The following is a 23,310-nucleotide window of genomic DNA, read 5'->3' as shown; positions in this document are numbered from 1 at the left end:
TTGAAAACTGATATTCTCAAACTGATGCTCAGACTTGCAACTGATACATACATTCCTGCAGAGACACACCCTAACAGCACATATCAAGGAAATGAGAACCAAAACACCCCTATGGTGGGGTAAGGTTTCCTTGTCCTAGTTTCGTCAGGAGCTAGGGATTCACTACGCACGCATGCGGTTTCAAACAATCCTATATTCGGGTGAGCAACCTATCCTAGTTTGGAATAGTCTCTATGGCTTCCGATATGCAACTAGGTCAATTGGTCAAAAAGGGTGCCTCAGCAAGACCACCTAATATACCTCTCGCTCCTAACACCGAGAAGTGAAAGGAGGATCAAACAGTACGTTGGTAGTCCAGATCCAAGGTTTATGTTCCCATCGTGGTAGAGCCTACAACCGATCAAGCTTATGGCACGTTTTTCCAAGCAAGCCTCTAACAAACCGTTCAGGTATAGCAGATGGCAAACACTGTGACTTAGGCGCACCAAATGCAAATGCAATGCAAAGAAACACATAGACATAAATAAAACAACATATCATGAGTTCAAGTCAAGTTCTCTAAATCCCCAGCAGAGTCGCCAGAAATTGTAGACTCGACTTTCTTCGTGCCCCCCGCTTTTGGAGTGGCTCGATTGGTCCTACAGTTCGGACTCCTATCATTGTTCTGAATCTAATTTCACAAAGTGCAATGTGAAACTGATAAACACCAAAGAGTCCAATCTGGCAAATTATTTTGAAAATTTGATTTTGAATCAAATAATTCCAAAATTGGACTGCTTTGCCAAATTACAGAGTCGCTACCTAAATATTTTATTTTTGAGAAATTTAGGAAACCCTGACTCGTGCCAAAGGCCACGTATCCATCATCACCAAAGTTGCCTCGGCTCAGGAACTTGGATTGAAACAGTTGTGGTTTTCACGCTTTTGTGTTTGTTTCTACTTTGAGCCTGTTGTGCCAACAAACTTGAATGACACGGCAGTGCATTTCACCTGCTCTTCTGTGCCTTCAAATCATTGCATTGACCTAAGTTTTTCAAAACTTTTTGAACATTGTGATGAAAACGAAGAGGAAGGAATTCCTCAGGTTTTGCAAAATTTGATCAATTGAGAGAAAGAGAGGCGTGCTAAGCCCTTAATGAATGAAATCATGCTTGTTAATGTGAGTACTGAGAAGGATCCTGGCTTAATCCAGATTGGTTCTACATTGTCTTCCGCACGAGCGATTAGTTGTTTTCCTAAAAAATTTCAAAAAATATTTTGCGTGGTCCCGCGATGACCTGTGTGGAATCGCTCTTGAGATTGTGCATCCTAGGATCGTTCTCGGCCTCGAGACTCGACCCCCTCTCTTTCAAACCTTGAACTTAGATCCAGAATGTCCAACGGTCGACCGTCAAAGAAGGCCTGTGTAGCCAAATCAAAGGCAACTCTTGGACTAGAGGGAAGAAGGTCAGATATGATCAAAAGAAAGCTTGCAAAGCTGGATGAGAAGCACCCCTCAAACTAGGGGCAAAAGATGTCAAATAATGCGTTCGAAGAGTCAAAGATGAAGATCGGCAAGAATGCCAAATCCCAGAAGGGAGAAAAGAAGAAAGTATTGCTGAAGGACAACCGAGTTCCATTCCACAACACTGGAGCCAACTTAGCCCCACATTGGATGAACTCCTACATCATCAGCAAACAGAAGCCACTCTCCTACATTCAAATGACTTCAGGATCTCAAAACCATTTGACAGGGACAAAGCTACACTTTTACCCTTGAGAGGCTCGTTGGGCCGAAAACTCGGAAGGGCGACCCAGGCAAAAGTTTGGGCAAATGAAAAAAAAGAAAAGAAAAAGAAAAAAAAGAAAAATGAAGAAAATGCGAAAAATAAAAAAAATAGAAAAGATGAAAAGAAGCAATGAAAAGAAATGAAAAGAAAAGAAAAACACAGCTCGCAAAGTTGAAAACCCGGAAGGGCGGCCTTGGCAAAAGTTAGAGCGTAAAAGGAGAGGTTAATACCCAAGTGTACCTTAACCGGAAATACGTAAGGTTTGATTCCCATGTTTGGGATACGTAGGCAACTTCATTCTGAAGTCCAGCCATAAACACTTCCAAATCGATTGTGTCCATGTAATGGCTCTGATTATCTTTGTCTTCTCTATATCCGAGAGTTCAGTTGTGATTGCCACCTTGAGAACTGGTTACAGTGTGCAGCGGCACTATTCAAACAAGGGGCAACTTTCTGTTGCCATTCAGTGTGCTGTGGTACTATTCAAACAACGGGCAACTTTCCGTTGCCGTTCAGTGTGCTGCGGTGCTATTCAAACAAGGGGCAACTTTCTGTTGCCATGCAGTGTCATTCAGACAAGGGGCAATTTTCCATTGCTTCCGATTCCAGGTTGTGCATCTCAAGAGTAGGTTCCGTGCTCGTTGAGCAGTGGCCGTTTGGAAAAACAATTTTTGAGAATTTTTACGGAGGTTGATTAATTCTCTCGAAAATTGCTCCATTTTTCCAAAACTGGACAATTTCTTGGACCCAAAAAAGGAAAATTTTCAGTGCTCATAGCCTGACTTGCATGATTTCAAATCAGAAAGTTGAACAAGTATGTTAATGTAACTCTCATATTGATTAAAATTGTTTTAGTAGAAAGCAAAAACAAAATAATGAACTAGGGGCACAGTTAAGTCAGGTGTTCTGCCTTTTCCCTATTGTTACCACACTTGCCAGAAAGGGCACTCTACCTGCCAGAAAAGGGCACAACTGAAGTCAACAACAAAGGGTTGAAAACTCTCTTAGCCTCCAACCAGCGAGGTATCAGGCTAAGTGCGAAGCACGAACTGGATTGGATCAAGATATTCCACTCCCTTGTCTGGACACATCTGATCATGTCCAAACTCCCCAACAGAGCATCGTCAACCGATGTCAGCTGCAAATTGGCTACACACCCAGTTGTAGCGCAACCCATCTATGGGGGAAGTTCACTGTTATGAGCAGAAGAAGAAGAATTTAGCGGAATGCTAAGGACAAGAGCCCCCAACTTTCTGCTTATCTGTCAACCACCCAGGGGAGGGATAAAAAAGAAGAGAGATTGAAGAATAGAGAGATGTGCGTGGAGAGAAAAGTGAGAAAAGGGCTTTTCCAGAAAAACAGAGCTTGAGGGCCGAGTAATGTGAGAATCACAAATGAGAAAAGGTGGGAAACAATATCCGGAAAAACTGGCTCCTCGATACTGAGAGGTGTCTCGTCTTTGTAACACATCTGAGTGTTGTGTGCGTGTTTTGTTTGTTTCGATTCTTGTTTTGAGTCATTTCGAGTGTTTCTCAATGTGTTTAGGTTGTTTACCTTTTGCTTTCCTTTGTTAAGTCGTTTTGGCTACGGTCGGTCGTAGGCTCAATGCCCAGTTGAGAACTCATTTCTCGATTTCAAAAAATCGTTTTGTGCTTTGAGTGTTGTGTCATTCTCCACATTTGCGCAAAACAAGATTTGTTCTTTTATAAAACTGCAGGGTTCAACCCAGGTCATGTCAGAACAGTAGAACCAGGACCTGTCTGAAGCTACATAGGTTCCGGACTGCAAAGCAAAAGAAAAGAAGGAAAATCGAAGCATCTTAGTGTGTTTCAACTTTAGCTAGTTTCGTCACTACAGAGCTGCATGTTCAGAATGAGCTATGTGCCAAATAAACCGAGTACTGTGTTATGAGCTGTGTGTTCAGAGTGAGCAGTATGTTGTATGAGCTGTGTGTTCAGAATGAATAGAATACTGTGTTATGAGCTGTGCGTTCAGAATGAGCAGTGCGCGGTACAAGCTGTGTGTTCGAAGTAAACAGAATATTGTGTCAACTGTTTCAATGCCAGAACGGCGATCAGAAGTGCTCTCCCTGAGCATCGTCCCTATCAAAGGTACCTTGGCTATGTTTGCAATGAGTTCCTAGGAGATCAATTGCGTTGATGGAAACTAGAGTTCGAATGGTTATTGCCTAGAACACAAAGGTTTGGAATTTCCGATACTAAAGTCTGGTTTAAATACCCAGGGGTGTGTCCCCGGATTGAAATCTGTATGGAAGCCCTATAGGTTGAGGTAGTGGGTATGCATCTCAATTCTGGATACTGAACCAACCTAGTCTGTCACCCCGTTGAAGAATAGGGAAAGTTGTGAATATGATCAGGAAGGAAAATGGCGTCTGTGGTTTCCCTAGCAGATGTTGCTCCTTGTCAGCATTTCAGGACCTTTGTACTGTAAGTTAAAGGTAAGTGTTCGAAGAACACAAGGGGAGATCCCCGTCGGAGCAGAGCGATTCACCGCCACCCACCTCATGAGGTGCTTTCTAAAGCTCCACTTTGTCTGTTTATTGCATTCCTTAAACATCTTGCATTGTATTGCATTCTACCTGTCAGGTTTCTTTCATGAATGGCATTGTATGTACTATTCGTTCGGACAAGTTCCAGTTCAGTTTGACTGATACCTTCCTCCTCTCGCGTTTGGCGCGCGTTTGGATACCTTTTCCTCTCTTGCGTGTGATACGCTGAGAGATTTTCCCCTTCCTCTCTTGCGTGTGATACGCTGAGAGATTTTCTTTTCCTCCCTTGCATGTGATACGCTTAGAGATTTTCTCTTTCCTCTCTTGCGTGTGCTATGCTCAAAGGTTTTCTCTTTCCTCTCTCACGTGTGATATGCTGAGAGATTTTCTCTTTCCTCTCTTACATGTGATACGCTAAGAGATTTTCTTTTCCTCTCTTGCGTGTGATACGCTAAGAGATTTTCCGCTTCCTCTCTTGCGTGTGATACGCTGAGAGATTTTCTTTTTCTCTCTTGCGTGTGATACGCTGAGAGATTTTCCCCTTCCTCTCTTGCGTGTGATACGCTCAGAGATTTTCTCTTTCCTCTCTTGCGTGTGCTACGCTGAGAGATTTTCTCTTTCCTCTCTCGCGTCTGATACGCCGAGAGATTTTCTCTTTCCTCTCTAGCATGTGATACGCTGAGAGATTTTCCCCTTCCTCTCTCGCGTGTGCTACGCTGAGAGATTTTTCCTTTTCCTCTCTCGTGTGTGCTATGCTGAGAGGTTTTCCCTTTCCTCTCTCGCGAGTGCTACGCTGAGAGATTTTCCCTTTTCCTCTCTTGCGTGTGCTACGCTGAGAGATTTTTCCCTTTTCCTCTCTCACGTGTGCTACGCTGAGAGCTTTTTCCCTTTCCTCTCTCGGGTGTGCTACGTTGAGAGATTTTCCCTTTTCCCCTCTCGCGTGTGCTACACTGAGAGGTTTTCCCTTTCCTCTCTTGCGTGTGCTACGCTAAGAGATTTTCCCTTTTCCTCTCTCGTGCGTGCTATGCTGAGAGGTTTACCTTTCCTCTCTCGCGTGTGCTACGTTGAGAGATTTTTCCCTTTCCTCTCTCTCGTGTGTTACGCTGAGAGATTTTTCCCTTTTCCCCTCGCGTGTGCTACGCTGAGAGGTTTTCCCTTTCCTCTCTCGCGTGTGCTACGTTGAGAGGTGTACCTTTCCTCTCTCGCGTATGATACGCTGAGAGATGTTGCTTTCTCCTCTCCTGCGTGTGATACGCTGAGAGATATTGCTTTCTCTTCTCCTGCGTGTGATACGCTGAGAGACGTTGTTCCGTTTGAGGCTTTGGGTGTTCCCGGTAGTCGCTTTTGGCCTTTCTTTGCATGAGACGTAGCGAGAATTGTATAATTTTCTTACATCATTTCTGCATGTAATGTAGTTTGGTTCGTATTCGCTTGCTTAAACTGTTGCATTTATTGTGTATATTTGCTTCGTTACAACTTTCTTTGCATGATCATAAGTTATGTTCGGCTTTGTGAATGTCATTTGCATCTTGCCCCAGCCTGCAGGTGCATCTCTTTATTATCTTGCATGTTTGTCTAAGTCTTCGGCCTTGTGAAAAATGGGTCATCTTTGGACTTTGACATTCACTCCCGTCACTTACGACTTTCAAGTTCTGTCAAAGAGGGGCAACTGTAGACACCCCATTTTTGACCGACCTTAAGACTCAGATGTCATCGATTGAGCGCTCGGTGATTTTGCATGTTGTGCTCATTTAGAGGTTTCGGAGTTTTGGCTGAGGGCCTTGCCTCCGGGCCTCTGAATTCTTTTGTGCTTCGGTTCGGTTTGTGGACCGAACTTTGTTTCTCTTCCCCAGAGGGAGGGAGAGGTCTTGTAGACCATCTCTTTGTGGTCGTAGACCATTTTTTGTGGTCGTAGACCACTTTTCCCGTTTGGAGACTAGTTTTCGGTTTTCAGAGCCTTTGGTCGTGTGCCTTGTCTCGGGACCGCTTAACGTTCTCCGTTTGGCGTGGTTTTGAACCACACCTTGTTGCCTCTGCCTAGAGGAACACTGTGGTCCGGGAGACCACTTTTCTGGTTGCATGCCACTTTTGATGCTCGTAGACTAGTTTTCGAGGCTTTCGGCCGCGTGCTTTCTCTCCCGATTTCTCGTCTTGCATCCGTTTTGGTTTGTTTTTGGTACAAACCTTGTTTTCCTTGTTTGGAAGGTGGTACAAGGGTGGGAGACCACTTTTTCTCCTTGGAGACCACTTTTCCTTCTGCTAGCCAGTTTTCTGGTTGGATAACTGGCTTGCTTGGTCTTTGGGCCACATTTTCTGGTCGGCCACCACACCACTAGCTTTCTTTCATGCCCTGGACTCTCTCTCACCATGGCCGACTAGTTTATGTCTTGGAAGAGCACTTGAAGTGGTCGGCCGACCACTTTAAGTAGCAAGCCGACCACTTTAAGTGGTCTACTGCTTTTTGGTACCTTTTTGGAGATATTTTCCTCCAGCTATGCCAGCTGGAGGGCATTTGGGCTATCCTCCATACACGTGTGTGGAAGGATTTGTTTGAGGCTTAGCTTCTCCAAGAAGCTTTTCCTTTTAGTTTCTATAAGAGGGAGTCTCCTCCCTCCTCTAGGTTCAGAAAAATCACCTTTGAGTGATACATATAGTCTTGTATCTATATTTCCTTGTTGCTTCATTTTTGTGCTTCAAAAGTGTTGTTTTGTCTTAGTTTAACACACAAACACACACTCAAACACCTTCCTTTGGTTGCTGAGGTGCTAAGGGGTTGTTTTTGGTGTTCTTGGACTGGTTTAAGGTCAAAGAACTTGCTGGAGTTGTAGTTGTAAAGGAGGTCTTCGAGGGTGAGCATTTGACGTTTAAATCCCCCTTTCTTGCTTAAACTTTTATCCCTTCTTGCATACATTTTTAAGACTAACTCTTAACTAGAAAAAGTTCTATTTTTTCATGCTTAAAATAGTTGTTTAAGGTCACTTTTTCGTTTGGGGTGATTTACCCCCTCTTAGGCCATGTTAGGCCTTATTTTGAGCCATCCCTTTAGGCGCTTGTTGAAGCCTTTGCATGACCTTTCTACCACTAAAATCCAGAGGATTTTCAGTGGTGGAAAGGTGGTTTTAGTGTCTTAAATTAGAGAGGGTCACCCCCTCTCCTTGTATTGTGTTTACTTGCTTTACATGCCTCATGTTTGAGCACCTTTGTTAAGCTTATGTTGGCCATATCTTAGCTTGTATTTGTGGTTAGTTTACTGAGGCATACCACTATTTTTTATTGGTTTGGTCACTCCATGCATGGTTAATACACTTGTAGTGTAAATCTCTTAAACTAGCTTTGTATGCTTCATGAAGTAGCATGTCATTATAGCTTGGTTTGCGTCCATTTCAGCATGTATTTGGTGTTGTTTTACCATGTCAAACCTCTGTTAGGGTTTGGTTTGGCCACTTCTTGCATGCTCCATGCACTTGTAGTGCAATTCCATGAAATAGCCTAACATGCATCATGTTGTAACATGTCATTTTAGCATGCTTTTGGCTTAGCTTTGAGAAGACTTTGTTCATGTTTTAGCATTTTTAAAGTTTGATTTGTGTTGTTTTAGTCATACATGACTTGTTTTGTATAGCCTTGGTTTAATCTAGCTTGTTAGCTTTGTGTATTGAGTCCACTAGCATGCATTACTTGGCCTATTTGAATGATTTGGCATCATTTCATATGTGATTTCAGTCCATGTTTCATGGCCATGCATGCACATTTGTCACTCATTGAATGCGTTGGAGGGTTTGCCCCTCTATGCCTTAATATGAACCATTGCGTATGCCTTCATGCCTAAGCTTGCGAGCTATCATTTCAATGTGTTTTTGGGGTTATTATGCCATGATATAACTCTGATTTTTGTTACTTAAGACATCCCATGCTTGGTCTTAATTGGTGTAGTGTAATCTACCTTATTTGCCTTGTATGCATCATGTCTTATGCCCTTCATGATAGCTTGTTTTGGCTTCTTTCCATGCATGTTTTAGACTCATTTTAACATGTTCTATGACTATTTTGGGTCACCATGGTCACATGCTTCATGTTTTGTATAGTTGTAGTACAAGTGCCCTTGCTTGCTTCAAGCTTTGAGCACCATTGCATGCTTCATTTGTGTTGTGTACATGATTTGGCTTTACTTAACATGACACTTCAGAGCATATAGACTTGCCATGTTCTTCCTTCATTCACCCTTTAAATGCCTCTAAGGGTTGTGCATTTGTTGCCTAGTTTATGGCTTAGCTTGTATGCTTGCATGCCTAGGTATTTGTGCCCTCATCTCAGCATGTTTAGGTCCTTATTTTGACCTAATTAAGCTCTGTCCATGGTTGGTTCATGCATTTGTGCCATGTATTGCATGTCCCTAGAGTAATCCTCCTTGTTAGCTTTCATGCTTTAGGACCATTGCATGCTTTACTTGCTTTGTTTGAATGATTTGAAATCATTTCTTACTTCATTTCAGTGCACTTACTGTTGTCACACTTGCACATTTGTCACTCTTTGAGCACTCTTGAGAGTTGTTCTCTTAGGCCTCTTTGATAGGCCATTGCATTATACATGCATACCTTGCCTTTTGTGCCTTAATTTCATCACCAATGATCACTAATTTGGGCATGGCTGAGGTCTACCCCTGTTGGTTTAAGTCCATTGATTATGCCATGTATATTGCATTAAGTATGCCATATTGTTTCATTGCATTAGGTATGCCATCTTGCATTGCATTGCATTGTGCATGCCATGTGGTTATTTACATTGCGTATGCTAAGTTGTTCCTTGCATTGAGTATGCATGTCCCTAACATTGTTCATGCATGTGTTAGCATTGTTTGCATGCCATTTGCATTGGTAGTTTGATCATGTTGTATTGCATGTTGTTGCATGCCTGTCCCTTGCATTGTGTATGCCATGTAGTAGCATTTTGCATGCCATGTTATGTGTTGCATTATGTTTGGAATAGGTGTTAGCCCAAAGTCGGGAAAAGAGGGACGTTTCATACTTAAAGTAATGAAACGTGTCTTAATTCCCGGTCGCCGATGCTCTTGATCATACATGATAGAGTTTTAGGCCTTATGTGTTTACTTGTGCATTCATTTTACATTAAATTGTGCAACTTCGCCTCTCGGCCATCATGTATTGAAATGCGCGATTGGTGGCCCGAGGGTCGAGAACTACACTCCCTTGAGTTCATGGCATGATAGGGAGGGTGGTTGTGCACACATATCTTGCAAATACATTGTCATCCCCTTTCTTGCTCTCTGTTGCAGCAAATTGCAGTTCAGCATCAACAACTGGCCGACCACTTTTCTGGTTTTTCAACAACCAAAAGTGGTCGGCAGGTGTCTGGAGAGACCAAAAGTGGTCGGCCACCCTCCCATGGGTTTCCCTAGGTAGAGTTTCATCTTTCTGGAGATTGGTGCAGAGTTCTGAGGACAGGTGAAAACAGAAGCAAATCGGGGCATTACATTGGATTTCCGAACGAGGCGACTGGGCTTGCATGCATTCCTCTCCCTCTGAGACTCCTGATTTACTGCTTTCCTTAGCTGCCATGCTTAGATAGCTAGCTTTTCTTTGGTTTGTACTTTAATTAGTTAATGCGTTAGCTATTCAATTCGTTCTGTAATAATTAGTTAACTAGGATTAGTTAATTAATTGTGTTGTAATAATTAGTTTAATTAACTTGGATTAGCTAGTTAGCTTCTTATTCGGTCTCTCCCTCGAGAGGGCCAATTGTTGTAATAAGTGTGCGTGTGTGTGATGCATGTCTTCCAATCCCCATTTCTTTCTCCCTTTTACTTAACCGCCTACGATGATTAGTTTTAGAGTATATTTCATTTAGCATACCTTATGCTTGCATGCGTGCATCCATTCATCTGTATTGCATGCACCGGGCTCGGCGCATCATACTAACTGCATTGTACTTTCAATATATTATTTGAATACATGTATCAAGTTGTATTTCACATGACATGATTAGAATAGCCGAGCCTATTTTAATTGCATTTTCGCCTGTGTTGCATTAGCCATCTTAACATGAACTAGGATCATGCATGATTTCTAACTAGTTCTTTGTTTTGACTCGGAGTACACTGTGAGTGTTTACGCTTCAGCATGCTGCATGTTTGTTAATGTTGCCATGTTAGCATGCTTGTCATGAGGCTAACTGCTTATGTGATTAACTGCCTGAATGCCTGTGGATGAAGGTTGGATTACTTGAATTGGAGCAATTCATTGAAATCTGTATTTTAGCCGACTTGCGAGTAGCAAACTTCAAACTATTTTCCAAACAAACGGATATGCGATGCTTTGTTCCAAATTACGGGATCTAGTCTATACTTGTTTGTTATGCACATCACGTAGTAAGACTAGCTAATTAATCGAAATAAGAGCACATGTGTTTTCAAAAACAAGATATCATGCTTAGTACAGGCCGATCTTTGATCGGGCGAGGGGGGTGCTCATTGCATGACCTTCCCCTCTCATACCCAAGTTCCCAAGCCAAGGCAGCTTTGGTGATGACGGACACGTGGCCTTAGGCACGAGTCAGGGCTTCCTAAATTCTCCCAAAACAAAATATTTAGGTGGCGACTCTGTATTTGGCAAAGTAGTCCATGTTTGGCACTTCTTTATTAAAAATCATTTTTCCAAAATGATTTGCCGGATTTGGACTCTTTGGTGATTTATCGATCTTACATCGTACATTGTGAGATTAGATTCAGAACCGTGACATTTGAATCCGAACTGTGGTAAGCCCAAATGAACAAAACGGGATTTTCCCGAGACGTTGGCAACCCCAAAAGAATTTTGAAATGGTCATAGACAACTTTTGCAAGCTGAATCATGTCAAAATCATCATAGGGGTGAGCTCACTCTAACCTAGTTGAAAATGCCCGACAAATGGCTTCGGATTGAGAGAAAGATTGGATTCATCATGCCCCTTGTTCAATTGATGACCCAATCAGATGTACTAAAAATTGCCCCTAGTGTCCAGTCACTGGCCACCATTTGCAGGCACGTGTGACGGGAATCATTAGATCTTGGAACGATTGCCAACCAATTAGACTTATGCTTCTTTTCTATCTCGGCATGTTGAGAACTTACTCCAGTCTCCTCCAAAGTACTAACGGATTCCTCATATACACTTTGCAACGATCACTGAACACGATGCCCCTTGTATGGGCACTCTCAATTTGTTTATGAATTCCACACATGGACTTGTTTTTGAGTTTGGAGCGAACATTCGTGTATGAAATTTGACCATACCACTCTGTTGAACTTTAAGCGACAGACACGCTAGGGCGACTCAATAAAGAGCGCAGAATGAGATAAACACTAGGCACAACACGACAGAACTCACAACTAATCCAAAAACAGAAAAAGACTCAAGGTAACTGATTATTCATAGTGCCCCTAGTATTACTTAGGCTCCCTTTAGAACTCAATTTTGCAAAACGCGAGTTTCGATTCCTTTTTTTCTCAAGTTAGAGATCCAACTGATAAGTTCAAGTATTGAAAATTTCTCCACTTGTTGATTCAAGCTAGTTCTTTCTTACCCAACGCAAGTATGATATGCGCAATAGTCAGTGTAGCTCATGGATTGATGCGAAGCTAACAACGTGAATTGGGGGCAAGATGATTGGGCCGAGATGGATGAGATGGAAGGTTGAAACTGAACTTCAAGATGAAGCTGCCTACATATCCCAAGAATGTGAATCAGGCCAACATAGCTCATGGATAAGGTTCACTAGGGTATTGACACTCTTTTTTTGTGCTTTAATTTTTGCCAAAGTTGCCCCTTTGGGTTTTCAACCTTGCGAGCTCTATTCGTTTGATTTCTCATTTTTATGCTCTAACTTTTGCCTAGGTTGCCCTTTCGAGTTTTTGGCCTAGGAAGTCTCTCAAGGATAACATTACAACATTTGCGGTGAATTTGATCAATGGCCCTAACGCTGAAACTGGTTTCACCTTGATTTGAGCTTGGTTCTCCATTCTCTTATGCATGTCTTTATCCTTTCTTTCGCTCCATTTGCAAAGTTGGTTCTTCTCACAATGTGGAACCTCCTCACATTCGCTACCTCGAATTCAGACAAAATTTCCTTTCCTTTCATTCCAACGAACACCCCTGCCTTGATGGTTAACTTTTTTCTTTTTTCCTATTTTTTCTTTTCTCTTCTTTATTTCTTTTCTCCTTATTTTTGATATCTTTTTTTCCCTTTCTTTTTCTTTTTTTCTTTTTTCCTTTTTTGTTGTATCATTTTCTTTGAAGTAATGAAAACACTAGCGGAGGAATTCTATGTTTGTGAGCTCTGAAAGTCGTCTTGTGCTTGCCAAAATGATCACCTAAAGGTGAAGAGAATCTCCAGGACGGTTTAGAATACCATGCATAATTCTGAATCTATTTTCGCAAGTTTGAAAAAGAAACAACTTAAAATAATCATGAAGGACTTTACGACGACAATCCAAAATCCACTCAAATCATTTAGGGGATCCTTTTCAACACTCAAGCTTATTAACGGAATCTCATTCAAAAAAAATTTCTAAAGTTTTCCCATTTTCAAAAAGGTCACTCATGAATTACTATAGGCACGATAAAATGATCAAAAATTTGACTCCCACTTTCTTTATTGAAACAAAATGAAGACCCCAGGGTACACGAGAGCGACTCAAAGGAAAAGACTCAACTGACACAATGACGCAAGAAAAGACAAAGAAAATAAAACTCTAAACTCGATACGTAACTCAACTATTTACAAGACACGACTTAAAACAAAATCAGTATCCTTGAGACAAAAGGGGTTTTCACTCTCCAAGTCCATCTAAGATTTCATGAAAAACTTCAAGTAGTCCATGGGAGGGTCCAAACCTACCTTCATCTCAGCAATACTAACATCCACACCCAGTAGGATTGATTTCAAACTGTCAAATTGGGTCTCATATATTGAGCCTCACAATTATCCTAGTAGTCCCCACATATCTCCTTAACCGTGCTAGCTAGGGTCAAGGTTGGTTGTTGGCAAGCCATGGATAGGATTTATGTTATGGGATGGCAATCTATTGCAGTCACGGAGAGATTTATTGAGAACTTTGGGATTTTTAGGTAGGATGATGACCTCATTGTCAATCAAGTCTTGAATTTCATAACGAAGGCGAAAGCAATGGTCAGTATGATGACCGTACTACTGATGGAATGTGCAATGTTGGGTAGGGTTGTGTCGAGGTGGGAGAGGGTTAGAGAGAGGTCAAGGATTGAGAGGTTTGAGATACCCTCTTTTCATCAATGCTTTCAAGGTGCTGGTTAGGCTCATATGGAGATGGGCGAAGGTTCATTTTTGGGAGTAGAAAGCACCTGGTTTAGAAACATTGGCAAATGGGTTGGTGGGTGTTGGCTGGGTATTCATAGGCCTAGGACTGGAATCAGGATGGGTGTTTTTGGTAAAACATCTCTCCTCATTGTTTAGCCTTCTTTTGTTTGCTAACCTGTGAATCAAAGTACCCTCAATCTAGCTTTTCACATTGAATTCATCCATAGTAACCTCCATTTGAGCATTAGTGCGTTAAGTGGCAAAAGTTTCATCCACAACCCTTTCAACAATTGTAAGGACTCGCCATTTGTTCAGACCTTTGGTCCTCAGAGCTTCAACAACCCATCAGAGATGTGCACAAGGGTCCATAGTCACTCTAGACTTATTCTTGTTAATTGCTTCAGCCCTGTCAAAGAGTCACACTAGAAGAAAAAACACTTTTGGCGACCATCTATTTTTTTTTTGGTCGCAAATAGTCCACTTTTTGCGACTAAAATTTAACTTTTGGCGACCACAATTTTTTGGTCGCGGAAAATCACCTTTTGGTGACCAAAAAAAAAAGTTGGTCGCGGAAAGTATACTATTGGCGACCAAAGGCTTTTTTGGTCGCGGAAGATCACCTTTTGGCGACCAAAAAAAAAGTTGGTCACGGAAAGTATACCCTTTGGCGACCAAAAAAAAAAAGTTGGTCGCAGAAAGTATACTATTGGCGACCAAAGGCTTTTTTGGTCGCGGAAGATTACCCTTTGGCGACCAAAAAAAATAGTTGGTCGCGGAAAGTATGTTATTGGCGACCAAAGACTTTTTTGGTCGCGGAACATCACCTTTTGGCGACCAAAAAAAAAAGTTGGTTGCGAAAAGTCTACTATTGGCGACCAGAGGCTTTTTTTGTCGCGGAAGATTACCCTTTGGCGACCAAAAAAAAAAATTGGTCGCGGAAAGTTATGGCGGGATAAATTTAAAAAAAAATGATACTACAGTAATTACATGCTATTTTTCTATTTAGGCATTAAAAGTTTTATGAAATAATATATAACCCAATTTTTATGGGTTATATATTTTTTTTGTCAAATATGAACAAGAAGTATGTTATTGGTAGAGTGGCAGAGTGGATTGGGTGTATGATGACTCCTTGGTCAGGAGTTGAAGTCCCAGGGAGCACAAAAAAATTATTTTTTTTGGGTCAAGGCGCTGACTTTTGGCGACCAACTTATCTTTGGTTGCTAAAAGTTTACTTTTGGCTAATATGAAATGGACTTTTCGCGACCAAAAAAGTTGGTCGCGAATGGTCACTTTTAGCGACCAAAGGCTTTTTTGGTCGCAGAAAACTATCTGTGACGAGGCTTTAGCAACCAACTCGCGACCAACATATTTTGGTCGCGAAAAGGTTTTAGCGACCAAATATGGTACTTTTCGCGACCAAACATGTTCATCACGGAAAGTGTTTTTTCTAGTAGTGTCAGATGGCTATATCTAGGTTGAACATTGTGTCTAATTGGGCTACCCTTCTATTACCACCACCAGTCTCCATCTCACTTTCCGATTTTGGGTTGACCCATTCCTCTTTCAACTTGTCCCAGGATTGGGGAATTCTTTGACAAGATCAAAACCCCAAATGTTAAATCTGCCACCATTCCTTGAAGGTCTTCAATCATTCTCAACATCTCAACAGTAGTGGGTTCGGCCATTTGGCTCTCTTCGTGTATCCAAACCGAATTGGGTGTATCCATCATGCATAAATCGGTGTCTTCAAAAATGAACACCTCTGACCTAGGCAAATGGGATGGAGTGATGTATATACTGGGGTCGAAGGTAGGAGGTAGTACATAGATGAGGTTGAAGTGAGGAAAGGGTACTTAGTTATGGATGAGAAGTGAGTTAGTGGTAACATTAGGTTCTTGAGGTGGAGCTATTGTCTAGTTGTGGATGAGATTCTAAATCTCATGATGAAGGCGGTAGCAACGATCAGTGTCATGATCGCACTGCTGATGGTATGCACAGTATTTGGTGGGGTTATGTCTAGCAAGGAGTGGGTTAGGAAGAGGTCAAGGATCAAGGGGTTTGAGATGTCCTCTTTCCATCAGGACTTCTAGTCTGTGGGTTAGGCTCATATGGAGGGGGGTGGAAGTTCTGCGTTGAGCTCAGGTTGGCCGGCTATTTATAGGTTGGTATTGTCAAAGGAGTCAGCAATTTTAGGATCGGTGGCAACGATATTGATTTCAGTGGGTTTAGGAATAGTGCTACTGCTAGCATTGGTACTCCTGGAAAACACCTTCGTTGTTGGTTTGCTTGTTCTAGGAATAATCCCTTTGTTAATTGCGCTCTCAATCTGAACTCCCAATTCATGCAAGTCTTTAAAGGTGAATAGTGGGATAACTATTATCTTCTGCAACATATCGGGCTCAAGATTCTACACTACTATCTAAACTTGTTCCTTCTCCAGGGGCCTGTTAGTCATTCGTGCGGCCTTCGCCCTCTATCTCGCAACAAAGTCTATGAAGAGTTCTTTCGGATTCTGAGAAGTTGCCTCTAGCTCGCTAATTGTCACCTCTATCTGAGTGTTGTAGGAATACTGGTCAACAAATCCCTCAACTAATTCTCTCCAATTCTACATGGTCGAGTCCTCTAGTTTCGCATATCAGGTGGCCGCCGCTTCTGATATAGTCCTCCCGAACAATGACAATTTCTGAGTCCGTGTCAAGCCTATTGGTTTCAAGACATCTCCAAAGAGATCGATGTGGACAATCGGATCCCTACTTCCGTCGAACTTGTCAATATGCGGCATCTTAAAGTTCTCTGGCAACCTTACAGAAGCCTCAGTGTAACTGTCTTCGATGTCCGGGATTGAGTTAAAGCCTTAAGACTTTTTAATCATTTTTTCAAGTTAGAAGACTTTTATCATGGTGAGATCAAAATCGTGGAGAGTTCCCCCGTGGGGCTGTGCCAGAGGCCTGAAAGCTTGAGCTTGAGCTAACACCTCTTGGGGATCCATGCCTGGAGATTTTCTGCTAGCGAAGGTGGATCGAGGTTCGGCATGGTAGCAGGGACTAGATCTGTGGTAAATGCCCCAGATGGGCGTTGCATTTCAACAATGGTCACTAGAGCTTGTTAAATGCACTAGGCCAATTGGTTAAAAGGGTACCTCAGCAAAATTACATAATATACCTCTCACACCTAACACCGAAAAGTGAAAGGAGGATCAAGCGGTACGGTGGTAACCCAGATCCAATGGTTGTGTTCCCAACGTGATATTGCCTACATCCAACTAGCCTTTTAGCAAGCTTTGGCAAGCCGTCCAGGATATCAAATGGTAAACACAATGACTTTAAGAGCACCATGCAAATGCAATGCAAAGAACATATATATGTAGATAAAAGTTCACATCATGAAGTTCAAGTCAAGTTCTCTAATATCCCCAGCAGAGTCACTAGAAACTATAGCCGATTTTTCGCATTACTCGGAGGGGTTTGGTCTCCTCGGGTACGATAACCCTATAGTTCGAACTCCCATGGTTCTAAATCTGGTTTCACAAATGCAATGTGAAACAGCAAAATGAATGAGAGTCCAAATTCGACAAATCTTAGAAATCCATTAATCATCAGAGATGCCAAAATGGACTGCATTGCTAGATTTCAAAGTCACCACGTAAATATTTTTGAAAAATTTAGGAAACCCATGACTCATGCCAAAGGCCACTTGTCCGTCATAACCAAAGTGTCTCGGCTAGGGAACTTAAGTATGAGATGGGAAAGTCATGAATTGAGCACCCCACTCACCCGATCAAAGATCAACCTCTACTAATCATGATGTGAATTTTATGTACATTATATGCTTATTTTCTGATGATTAATATACTAACATTACTATGTGAAGCAAACAAGTATAGACCTCGTCACTTACTTTGGAATGCTTTGATTTCATGCTATTTTGGAAGAGTTTTTGAATATGTGCAACTTAAACAAACAAGCTCATATGTACAATAATCAAAGTCATTCCAACTTAAGCGAAGTAGCCTTCATCCATAGGCATTCAAAAAAGTATTTCAAATAATCACGTAGCCTCATGGTAGTATGCTTGACATGGCAACATAAACACACATGTAATATGCTAAAGCAGAAATGCTCACCTAGTACTCAACTGAGGCAAGCAAAGGAAAAGAGTATAGTTAGAAAGATACACGATCTTATATGCAAAAATGGCTAGTGCAACACATACAAGAATGCAACTACTAGGTTCAGCTTATTAACATGACATATGAATTGATTCAAGGCATGTGGCAGCGCATGTATTCAAGTAAGTAAAAATGACAATGATAATATAATGAGCCAAATCCTAATGCATTCAAAGATGGATGCAAATCATGGCAATGATAGAGAAAACATGATGCTATACAACTATAGTAATCAAGTAAATAAAAAGGAGAAAGAAATGGGCGTTGGGAGACATACATCACATATTACAGATTTACCCTTGCATAAGAGGGTCAAAATGTCTTAATTAACTAATTATTACAAACACAAATGGAATAAACTAATTAATTATTACAAGTCTGAATAAAAGCAACTAATTAATTACAAATATGAATCAAAGTAGCTAATCTAAAGCAATTAAAGAAAAGGTGGGGAATCACATTCGCACAGGCAAGAACATCCTCTGCAAACCCCCACTGCTCACTACCCAAAGCTGCTCTATTCACAGTCTGGAAATAACCCCATTTTGGGGCCTCAAGATCTGTTCTGTTTCACTGAAAAAGCACCACAACCATACAAAAAATGGGGTCGTTCGGCCTTGGGAAGTGGTTGGCCATACAGAGCTTTGGTCGGCCAGCCATTTATTCTGGGGAAGGATCTGCTGCAATCAAAACTGGAACAGAGCAAAACAAGGGGTTTCCAAAAGATGTTCATCATTCCTTTTCTCTCCTATCATGTAAAATTCTCAAGAAGAGAGTAGGTTTGCTTCACAAATCATTAAACATCCCAAGGGTATTCAACTGATCAATAGTGAAGCAACGTGATGGAAATTAATGGATACAAAGCTAACTAAAACTAATTATGAAAGATACAATCAAAGATATGGCCAAAACCCACTAAATCTCATGGAAAACAAGAGCAAGTGAATACTCAAGCTCAGAGAGAATAGGTCTAGAAGGAGCCATTCTTGTTGGCAAAGCTCATGCACAAAAGGTTCCATCATTAAGAAAACCAAAGAGACTCTTCTTCTTACTCATGTAAGATGGATTGAAACCTTCATTTCCATACTTCAAAGGAACTAGAAGAGAGTCTCTAATTCTTGATGAAAGAGCTCTCATGTAGCTTTGAAGCAAAAGCAAAAGCAAAACTAAACTAAGAGAAAGCAAGAAATGAAAGCTATGGAGAGATGATTGCAAGCTCATCTTCCCACTCATGGAACATAAATGAAACATCTATTTCCATGCTATAAAGAAGGAACTAGAAAAGAGCTTTGCAGTATCTTCCAAGAAGAGAGATATAAGACAAGAATCAAACTACCTATATAAGCTTTAAACACATATATACAATTCATATGTAATTAAAATCTACCTAAAACAGTGCTGAAAATGAAAGAAATGAAGCAAAAAAGGAAGCAACACTAGAGAACAAGCCTATGGAAGGGTGGCTAACCCTTCCATCTTTAACAAGGTTCAAATCACATTTTAAAGCCTAAAATATTCTAAAAAATAGTATTAAAATGAACAACAAGAAGCTTAAAAGGAAAGGAAATGGAAAGAGTTGAAGAATCAACCTCTAGAGAAGAGGAAGAGTTTCTTGGTTCACAAACTCCAATCCAAGCACTCTCAAGTATAATAAATTATGTTCAAAACCTCAGCAAAAAACTTTAAGTTCAAGCTTTAATGGTGTATCTATAGTGTATCTATATTTCAAGAGGGTAGAGAAGTTTTGGGATATTGTTCTAACCCTAAACTCTGAGGTGAGGTGTTGTTTTTATAGAGTTTCTACTGCCTTTCAACATAAATATCTTCAAAAGAGGGCAGTTGGCCAAATCTCATGCATGGGAGTAGCTGCTTGCTGCAAAATATTTGGTACACCAAACATGGCTGGCCAATCATTTGTACGGCTAGCCCACAAAAAGTGGCCTGACGGTGATTTTCAGTTTTGCTGTTTTTTTGAGTGATCAGGTGAGAGAGAGAGAGAGATAAAAAAAAGAAAAAAAAAAGGTCTTGGTCTAATTAGGGTGCAAGTTTTGGGTTTGACGCTCAAAACTAGACTCTTTTGCTGAAGATTCGAAAATTTGTACAATATAACATGTCATCATCAAGTGGGTGGAATGAAGCACCCAAGTCTTAGGGGCGGTCAAAATAGGGTATCTACACTTACTCAGCCCTAGATGTCAACATGGTTGAAGCACTGGGAGTAATTAGGCGTTTGCTCTTGTTTGTCTTTTGTAGTGTCCAATTTTTGTTTGTTTTTGTTGCTTTGTGTATTAGACTTTTGCTCTTATTATTTTTTGTTTGTTGGTTGGTTTCCCACCAATTTGGTGATGTGCTACAATATGACTAAATTTATTTTGTGGTGTCAATCTAGTTAGGAATGCTCAATATTGCTATGATATTTTTTGCATTTTATAGGCAAGACCATCTTTAGGCATAAATCGAGGAAGTCGTTACTTTGGGCCCCAAAAAATTGACTCAATAGAAAGGTCTTAAAATTTTGTTAACTATTATATTAGCTTGTAAATATATATGTAAATATATATATATATATATCTTATCGAAATTTAAAGGGTCTCAACAAAATGCAGTTATGATTTAAAGCTAATTGATAGTTGATGTGGTAAATTTTTAAAACTAATAGATAGTTGCTTTTAACTGAAAGAAACCAAAATACTTATTGAGGTTGGGAATTGTTTGAAATTATTTAATAGTTATTTTCTAAATGCATAGATTTTGTATAGAATACGATTTACTATACTACTTACATTTGTTCTTTTCAAATTAAAGTTGATTAAATCTTATCTTTGCTCAACTATATCAAATGAAATATTAAATGGATTAGCAATTTTATCCATCAAAAATGATTTAGTTTATAATTTGGATTATGCAATCTATATCAGTAATTTTACAGCTTAAAATGTGAGAAGAACGATATTTAAGTGATTTTTGTTAAAGTTTTTTTAATTTTTATTTGATACTTCAGTTTAGATTATTTTGATCTTCTTTTTTTTTTTTTTTTTGTAAACTTTAATGTATATTTAAGTAAATTTTAATAAATGTATACTAAAAGTAACCTATTCACAAGTACTGTCAAATATTTTTTTTAAAAATAGACTCATAATTATTATTTTTTTAAATATGTGTGAAAGGCTCCATGTTAAAAATTCCCTTTGAGTCCCAAAAAAGTCAGAACCAACCCTATTTATGGGTGTTTATTTGACCTTTTGATCTCTTGAAACTATGCGAAAACGATATAGTTCTCATTGAATTGGAATTAATTATGGCCATTGTTTTAGAAATTTCTAATATTTCTATCTGTTAACGAAATTTTATATTTAATAAATAAATAGTAAAATTTTACTTTGAACAAAAGTAGTGGAATTTTTCAGTAAAAAAAAATTCTACTTGCATGTCAAAATTGAAATAAGTTTATGACAACAATAACAATGTGAATAAAGGTGGTGGTGGTGATGGCGGCGGCGATGATAGTAGTGGCGGTGGCGGTGGTAGTGGTAGTGATGGTAGTGGTGGCAATAGCATGATGCTGGTGGTTGTGGTTAAGGCTGAGTAAGGAATCCGTAAACTCTGCAAACCGATCTGGTATAGTCTAATCTGGTAGGTTTGAATTAATTTTTTGAATCTATGATTCTATAATGTCCTGAAAAAGAAGGGACCACTAGAGCAGTGAAGCCCATATCTTCGTTGTAGGTCTAAAATTCTGGAAGGGTGGGTTCTTTACTCGAGCGATCTATTTACTACTTGAGTGGTTCTTGCTCTCACACTGCTTGAGCGGTGGATTGACCGCTCGAGTGGTCTATTCAGAGTTAGTTTATTAAACATCGACTTTTGCTCATTTTTTTCTCACTTTTTCATTTCCTCTCTCCCTTTATCACCTATTTTTGAAAAACCATAACCCAAAACTCTTGATTTCCTTTATTTTTACTATAGATTCACCTTAGATATTCCAAGATAAATGAAGAGTAAAGTTAGATCAAGGTTTTCACTAATTGTTTCACATTTTCTTCGAAGTTTTTTGTTGGGCTTCCGTTTCCTTGTCTCCATTCTTGAGGTAAGGATATTTTTAACTTAGTATATCTATGATTTTATATATATATGTGTGTGTTTGTGTGTGGTATTTTCTTAGTTATAGTGAAGTATGAGATGATTTTGTTATAAAAGATGACCTTTGATGAACAAAAATGGGGCATACACCTAATTTTTGGGACAGATAATGAATATTTCTTATTGATTATAGATGTTGATAATAGATATTGGTTCTTAAAGAGAAAAATGGAAAGGGGGGGGGGGGAGCCACAAATTTTTCAAAACTCTAGTTGTTAAACTTGAATGGATAATGGGGTTTAGTTCAGTTGGCTCTTAAACTTTGAAATTAGGTGTATGATTGTTACAAATATGTTGAGACATGTAAGTTTGGATCATCTTGGGAAAATGTGTTGAGCTAGATGAATATTGAAGTTGTTGAAATGGGAGATTGGAGAAGATTCTTTTGTTTCTTACTATTGTTGAATCTTACTTATAAATTGAATAAATCTTAAATAAATTGGGATTTGCAAATTCATGCATCATATGTACTATGGTTTTATTTTTGTGATCCTACAATCCCTTGAATTTTTTGAAAATGTTGAAAGGAGGTAAATAATGTATGAGTTCGGGTAGTGAGTCGGGTTTTGGAAATGAATTGTGTATGGTATTGCTACCCGCGCAGGGAGTCAATGTGTCTAGTTGCCCTGTCTTAAGCTTTATCGCCGGATAAATGAGGGAAAATATTTTTGGGTGTCCACGAACCCATTATTTCAAGGGTCAACCGGTGTGAAAAAACATGGTTTTGGGTGTCCACAAACCCATAGTTTCAAGAGATGGCAAATGTGGAAGGGAAAAAGGTTTTGGGTGCCCATTACCCTGCCATTTTTAGAGTCGACAAATGTGAGAATATTTTCAATATATAAATCTATATATGTATGTATGGTTGTACGACTCTTGCTGGGGACTTCATCGTGCATTCACCACCCAATGGTTGAAAATGATATTTTAAATGAAAATCATGCATTGAGTATCATTGATTTTAAAAGAGAAAATATAGATTTTTCTTAACACGCGCATAGCATTATCATATGTATCTCGATCATTTCTATACTCTATTAATAGTATTTCTACTGGCATTAGCTCACCCCAAATTAACAATATTTTAAGAATTGATGGTGTGACTTCATCCAAGTGACTTGGCGGTAAAAAAATTTTGAATGGAGTACGAAGTCTCAATGGATGTTACTTGTTGAAACTCCAAAGATATTTTGTGGTTTGGGATTGAATGTCCATTTTTGTGTAATCAAGTACTATCCTTGAAAATAAGTGCGTCATTAGGACACTATACTTTTGTTTTCTCTTACTCTTTAACTGTTATTATTCATGATTGTATGTTAATGAATATTTCATTTGGAATAGTTCAATGAGAAAGAGATTTTTTTTGAGTAAAAGACTATGTTCTTTAATGGTG

The sequence above is a fragment of the Camellia sinensis genome, unplaced genomic scaffold, assembly GCF_055761805.1.
Source record: "Camellia sinensis isolate YWXY unplaced genomic scaffold, ASM5576180v1 Unanchor12, whole genome shotgun sequence".
NCBI classification, from domain to species: domain Eukaryota; kingdom Viridiplantae; phylum Streptophyta; class Magnoliopsida; order Ericales; family Theaceae; genus Camellia; species Camellia sinensis.
Note: the sequence above shows the minus strand (reverse complement) of the source record.